General features: G+C 45.5%; 1 pseudogene; it reads left to right on the top strand.

Annotated features, from left to right (window-relative positions):
• The first annotated feature begins 3,896 nt into the window (after window positions 1-3,896).
• Window positions 3,897-4,352, top strand: LOC120946912 (annotated as a pseudogene).
• Window positions 4,353-7,754: the final 3,402 nt, after the last annotated feature.

Genomic DNA, 7,754 nt, shown 5'->3' with positions numbered 1-7,754 from the left:
ATCTCTGCCACGAGGCCTGCTGCTGTGGCCTGCAGCTCCCCAATGGCCAGGGTATGTCGCTCTAGGCTGGCCTGCACATTAGAGCCCTGGTCACAAGATGGTGAGGGACCCCCTGCCACCATGTGCTGCCGCATGGCCTCCAGGGTCTGGGCTTGGTCATGCATGCAGGTCACCATGGCAGCGCAGTTAGCGCTCACATCCTGAAGGCTGTCAGAGATGGAGCTGCTCTGCTCAGCCTGCTGCGTGAGGCACTGCTGCACAGCCAATGTGCATTCAGCCTGGGTCTTGGCTGAGGAGGCCAGGCTGTCTGCCACACGGCGCAGGTCACCTGCTAGAGCACCCATGTGGCGTGTCTGCCGGGCCTGCTCCCTCTGCAGTTCTTCTTGGAGGGCACCGGGTAGACCCCTGGTCTTCCGTATAGCCTTCCTGGAGGATGGAGAGGCTTGTGCCCTTCCGGACAGGGTAGACCTAGATGGGGTAGCCCTGAAGGGGGTTCCCCTGATGGGCGGGGAGGTGTCTGAGGGTCCGGGGAAGGTGGAAGCCTCCTCATAATAGAGGCATTCCTCCAGATCCACCGTCTCCTCCTCAACAACCTCTAGAGGAGAGGTGTAGGCACTCCCCTCCACCAATATTACCGGGCTTTCCAGGGGGTCAGTCCGAGGCACAGGATGTTCTGGGGATGGCATGGGTTTGGACACCGGCAGACGACAGCCCAGCTCCCTCCAGCACATCTGTGGATGACACAAAACATTCACATGTTGGTGGACCCACACACTTGTCACATGTTCCCTTCCACCCCCTCACATGCTACACACCGAATGGGGGATAAAACACACTTACCTGTCCTCAAGTTCTGGTTACTGGAATCAAAGCCCTCCATGCTCTCCACCTGCTCCCGCTCCAGACAGCTGGCGATGACCTCCTCCTCATCAGTCAACCGCAGAGCAGAAGCTGGCCCTTCTCCCGTGCCCCTGGCGTGCCTCCTCATACTGGCCAGCTTATCTCGGACCCGACGTCTCATATCATTTATATTCTTATTGATATCGTCGGGGGTCCTGGTCTCATGCCCAAGGGCATTGACATCCAGGGTGATCTTCTCCAGGATCTCCATCTTACGTGCCCTGCTGGTCCTGGCACTGTGGGCACCATGGAGGTACACATCATATTTGGCTATTGCCGATATCAGGATAGCCCTCTCCTCCATAGAAAAAATTCTCTTCCTCCTCTCCTTAGCAGCTGCCATGGCTCAACAAAGTACTTTGCTCCAGGGGGGAAACAAGCAAACGGCGCACACAACCATTAATGTCTAAACCGCCGGCCAAATTGGGCCCAAAGTGTCAATATTTTGTGTGGCCACCATTATTTTCAAGCACTGCATTAACCCTCTTGGGCATGGAGTTCACCAGAGCTTCACAGGTTGCCACTGGAGTCCTCTTCCACTCCTCCATGATGACATCACGGAGCTGGTGGATGTTAGAGACCTTGCGCTTCTCTACCTTCCATTTGAGGTTGCCCCACAGATGCTCATTAGGGTTTAGGTATGGAGAGACACTTGGCCAGTACACCACCTTTACCCTCAGCTTCTTTTTAGCAAGGCAGTAGTCATCTTGGAGGTGTTTTTGGTGTCATTATCATGTTAGAATACTGCCCTGCGGCCCAGTCTCTGAAGGGAGGGGATCATTGTATATCACAGTAAATGTTGGCATACATGGTTCCCTCAATGAACTGTAGCTCTTTAGTGCTGGCAGCACTCATGCAGACCAAGACCATAACACTCCCACCACCATGCTTGGCTGTAGGCAAGACACATTTTTCTTTGTACTTCTCACCTGGTTGCCACCACACACACTTGACACCATATGAACCAAATAGGTTTATCTTGTTCTCTTCAGACCACAGGGCATGGTTCCAGTAATCCATGTCCTTAGTCTGCTTGTCTTCAGTAAACTGTTTGCGGGCTTTCTTGTGCATCATCTTTAAAAGAGGCTTCCTTCTGGGACGACAGCCATGCAGACCAATGTGATACATTGTGCGGCGTATGGTCTGAGCACTAATAAGCTAACCCCCACCAATTCAACCTATGCAGCAATGCACTTATGCCCTGTACACACGATTGGTTCATCTGATGAAAACGAACCGATGGACCATTTTCATCGGACGAACCGATTGTGTGTGGGCCCCATCAGTTTTTTTCCCATCGGTGAAAAAAAATAGAACCTGTTTTAAATTTTTCGTATGGTTAAAAAAACGATAGAGAAAAATTATCGTCTGTGGGGAAATCCATCGGTCAAAAATCCACGCATGCACAGAATCAAGTCAACGCATGCTCGGAAGCATTGAACTTAATTTTTCTCTGCACATCATTGTGTTTTATGTCACCGCGTTGGACACGATCGGATTTCTAACCAATGGTGTGTAGGCAAGACTGATGAAAGTCAGCTTCATCGGATATCTGATGAAAAAATCCATTGGTTCGTTTTCATCAGACGAACCGATTGTGCGTACAGGGCATTATACATCTTTTTCCCACAGGCAACCTCTGGATATGACGCTGAGCACGTGCACGCAACTTTTTTGGTCGACCACGTGAGACCTGTTCTGAGTGTTAAACCGCTGTATGGTCTTGGCCACTGTGCTGCAGCTCAGTTTCAGGGTATTGGCAATCTTCCTATAGCCTAGGCCATGTTTATGTAGAGCAACAATTCTTTTTCTCAGATCCTCATAGAGTTCATTGCCATGAGGTGCCATGTTAAACTTCCAGTGAACCAGTATAAGAGAGTGTGAGCGATAACACCAAATTTAACACATCTGCTCCCCATTCACACCTGAGACCTTGTAACACTAACGAGTCACATGACACCGGGGAGGGAAAATTACTAATTGTGCCCGATTTGGATATTTTCACTTAGGGGTGTTCTCACTTTTGTTGCCAGTGGTTTAGACATTAATGGCTGTGTTGAGTTATTTTGAGGGGACAGCAAATTTACACTGTTATACAAGATGTACACTCTTACATTGTATAAAGTGACAAGTGCTTCCGCGCTACTATAGATCCTTAAAGTAAAAACACCTCAACAAATTATATACAGTGCAGCAAAATCTAGCAGTGTTTACCAAACACAAAAATAGAAATAGAATAGTGAAAGTGATTCTGCGCAACGTATCTCACATTGCTGTGACACATAAATATAAAACACAATAAAAAAGTGTGAATAACAATGAATTAGATATATAAAAATATATGTAAAAATTAAATACACTAAATAGTCCGTGTATACAAGTGGTATAAGAGAGCTAGTCCTGCTCAAATAGTGTAACAGAATAAAGGTGCAAACCAAAATCCTAATTAAGAACCAAACAAATGGTAAATTTAAGTGATGTGGAAAAGAACCAAAACGAGTCCTTCAGTGAAAAAATCAAATACAAATCAAAAATGAATAAGAGCTGCCAGATGATCCAATCAATAATGCTGAATCAGGTGTAGGATAAGTGACTAGTAGATGAAGATCGAATCCTTCACTAGGCTCACAAGCCTCTTACCTCTAGGTAGATATAGATGAGCATCGAATCTCTCACACCGTGGCAATCCTTTAAGGGTAATCCCTGTCCTTTCTCCCCTTGAGCTGGCACCACGTCTTTACGATAAATCCGTACAATACTCCGCCCAAATAGATAAAATGGAGAGATGGAACAGAAAAGGAACCTCCGATAGTGAAGCACAGTAAACCAGGTTGTAATTTATTAAATGAAAAAACCTGTGCTTACATTTAAAAAATTTACAAACGTGCAGCAATTTTAAAATGAGCGGCGTTCACAGCGCCGGCTTACGTCACTCCAGGTGTACGCCAATCCCTACGCGTTACGACACGACGTCACGTGTCTTCATCTGGGGCAGCTCGGTCCAACATGGGTCGCGTCAGGACTAAGACCGTGAAAAAGGCTGCTCGGGTCATCATTGAAAAATACTACACCCGGCTGGGCAATGACTTCCACACCAACAAGCGTGTGTGCGAAGAGATCGCCATCATCCCCAGCAAAAAGCTGCGCAACAAGATCGCTGGGTAAGTCACACATCTCATGAAGCGCATCCAGAGAGGCCCAGTCAGAGGCATCTCCATCAAACTGCAGGAGGAGGAGAGAGAGAGGAGGGATAACTATGTTCCTGAGGTGTCTGCCCTGGATCAAGAGATCATTGAGGTTGATCCTGACACCAAGGAAATGCTGAAGTTGCTGGACTTTGGCGGCCTGTCCAACCTGCAGGTGACCCAGCCCACCGTGGGGATGAACTTCAAAACGCCACGAGGGGGTGTTTAATTGTTTGTATAATAATTTCCATTAAACTTGGGGAAAACAAAAAAAAAAAATAAAAAAAAAAAAAAAAAAATAATAATAAAAAAAATAAATACATTTTTTTTTGTTTTTTTTTAAAGGGGGCCCCCTATTGGTCGGGGCCCATGGGCTTGAGCCCAGTCAAGCCCAATGGTAAGTCCGGCCCTGGTGAGCTGTGTGTACTGAGGTGCAGTTCTCACTGTAGACATATAGGTAGATTCAGAGAGAGTTAGGCTGACGTATCAGTATGTTTAAGTGTATTCTCAAACAGAGATACGCTTAAACATATGTAAGATAGGACGGCTTGCGCCATCCTATCTTAGGTTGCAATATTTCTGCTGGCCGCTAGGTGGCGCTTCCATTGCGGTCGGCGTAGAATATGCAAATCACTAGATACGCCTATTCACGAACGTACGCCCAGCCGCCGCAGTACATTTACGCTGTTTACATAAGAGATAGGCCGCCTAAAGTTAAAGCTAGGCCCTAGGTGGCGTAGCCAATGTTAAGTATGGCCGCCGTTCCCGCATCAAAATTAGAAATTTTTACGTCGTTTGCGTAAGTCGTCCGTGAATAGGGATTTACGTTGTTTACGTCCACGTCAAAATCAATAGGCCCGTGCGGCGTACTTAGCCGCAATGCACACTGGGAAGTGTAGGCGCCCTGCGCATGCGCAGTTTAGAAAAAACTTCAAAAACGTCAGGTCAAGCCCCATTAACATAAAGCACGCCCCCTTAGACAAATTTAAATTAGGCACCCTTACGCCCGCCGGCTTTAGGCTACGGAAGTCCAAATCGTGACTGCAGGGACAATAAGCGGGATCAGCTGGGGACCAGTAACACATCCAGTCACACGGCTCTCTGTGCGACCGAGATAGAGTCTACACGTCACGCATGCAGTCCTGGTGCCGGGTTAGGCACTCCTACAAGTAAGGGGCCATTCAGCTTATTTTTAAAATGTTGTTTTATTAAAGCGGTAAATTTACTATAGACCTCTTTTTGTTTTTTGTGGATGCAATCTGGGATATCACGAGTATCAGCATCGTGGCAGTGTCAGTGTTTGGTGTATAGTGTACAGGCACTGAAACCTGTTCTGCCCTACAGACCTACTTTTTCATTAAAGTGGTCCTAAAAATCTGGTAAACGCATTTCCTGATAAGAGCACATCGGGTGAAATATATGGTGGAGGCTGCATTTATCATCAAGATTGATTGCATGATCACTTATTGAAATATCCTGTGAAGACCATCCTCTATGAACTGTGTTCACTATATTGTGTTAATCAAGCAACACAAAATTTTTTCACATTTTATTCTCACATTTTTTTCTACCACTTTTGTTTGCATTTTTTCACGGACGTTTATTTGTTGGTTTTATTTGTGTCCACTGAAGAAATCTCTAGATAGAGATCTATTGACTGTTGAAATCCATATTTAATTGAGTGTTTATCTTACTACTAGTACCCTTCATTTGGGATCATCTTAGCTGTCCCAATTGTTAGGAATAATCACACAGGTGATTCACCTCTCTAGCGCCCTCTTCCACATTTCTATTCCATTGCACAGTATATTTTTATGTATATATTTTGTCTCAGAGGAGCAGCTTGTTATTATAAGTATTCTTATTTTATGTAAATATTTTATAATTTTGCTTATCACATTGGCGCGGAAATACACTCCACTTTCAATGGTGAAATATTGACTAAATGATAAAACTTTATTCGTGTAGCGTATGGACTCTTACATTTAAAATAATGAAAATGTGTAAAGATGTAAACAAGACGCAGCGTTTACAGTGCCGTCTTACGTCTCCTAGGGCTGTTTCCGGTCTGCACCAGTCTCACGTGATCCCTACGCCGTTACGTCACGTGTCTTGTGACTTCATCAGGCTAACCTGATTGGTTGTCAAGACTGCATTAATATATCGTGGAAACTGGAAATGGATCCTCAGCCATTTTCTTGTGGTCCATTATAGGTACAACAGCGCAGCAATTTTTTTGGTGGATAAAGCCTGTAGCTGATCCACAATTTTGTTGAAGGGTAAATAGTATCCATCCCGGGGACAATGTTCTATTCATGTACCAGCTCCGCGAACGGTAGTAATCAGGCTCATGAGGAACAGTAGATGTCGGCGCACAATCAGGAAAAGCTAGTTCACTATACCCGACTATGCACCCCTATCACACTCTAGAATGGAGCAACATAATGAATAAAAATGAACATGTACATGATCATAATATTAACAATTCCCTACAAGGTAAAAAACCTAATATTAAGGGTAAATTAAATATATTAAGTTAAAATGGAATAAATCCCTCAAATATGAGTGTAAATAAAATATGTAAATATTAAAATAATAAAATATGGGTCATATGAGGTGCATAAACACCCCATAGATGGAGGACAAATGTCTTACTCATATAAAATACACTCTAAAGTGGGGGGCCATGGTTCATTCCAAACTGTCGCAAACCCAAAGAAACCGGAGAAGATAGAATGTTACACTGATACTGTACACATGTAAACTCATAAACACACAGTACTAGATATCATATACAATCTAAACCATAGCATGAAATACATGTGCGGACCCATGAATAAAACGATATGAATGGATTTTCAATAATATATTAATTGGCAACCAGAATGAATTAATGAATAGAATATTGAATCAGATAGAATGAAAGTTCTAGAAGTTGCTTAAAAAACAGTTAAGGTCGAACTTCACATTCATTCCTCCTGGTGTTAATGTCCTAAAGGTATGTATCCATCTTGATGGCCCGGTTTCAGAGGCAAGATGGCGCCGATCCTCCAGCAGTGCACGAGGCCGCGCAGCAGCCTGCTTCTTCTGCAGCACATGATTCATACCAGGGGGTGAGTGGCTCTGTCCCTGCTTTATTCCGTACCCAGGCTGTGTCATCTGGCTCTTCTGAGTCCCTGGTGTACTCAGAAGATCCCGCATCCCTGAGCCCTCCCGCTGCTGAGCCTACACTGGCAGAGATCCTGGTGGCCATTAAAGATGTCAAGACTTCCCTCACTATTCAGATGGAGAGCATCCATATTGATTTCTCCCTCCTGAAACAGGATGTCCAAAACCTAAGGGACAGGACTAGGGAGGTGGAGGGCCGTGGCAGTTCGCTGGAGGATGCCGTACATCCCCTGTCTGCTACTGTGTGCACGGCGACGGATGAGTTGGGGGCCCTAAGGGCCAAGCTGGACGATTTTGAGAACCGTTTTAGGAGGAACAACCTCCGTTTTGTGGGGTTCCCGAACCAATCGGAGGGGTCTCGTCCAGAGAGATTTCTACATAAATGGCTGCGTGACATTTTTGGGGTGGAGGAATTCTCCTAAACCTTTGAAATTGAGCGAGCACATCATACCCCACCGCGTGCTCCGCAACCTGGGGCCCCCCGAGATTTCTCATTGCAAC

This window comes from Rana temporaria, chromosome 1 (assembly GCF_905171775.1).
Source record: "Rana temporaria chromosome 1, aRanTem1.1, whole genome shotgun sequence".
NCBI lineage: Eukaryota > Metazoa > Chordata > Amphibia > Anura > Ranidae > Rana > Rana temporaria.
This window is presented reverse-complemented; position numbering and strand designations above follow the sequence as displayed.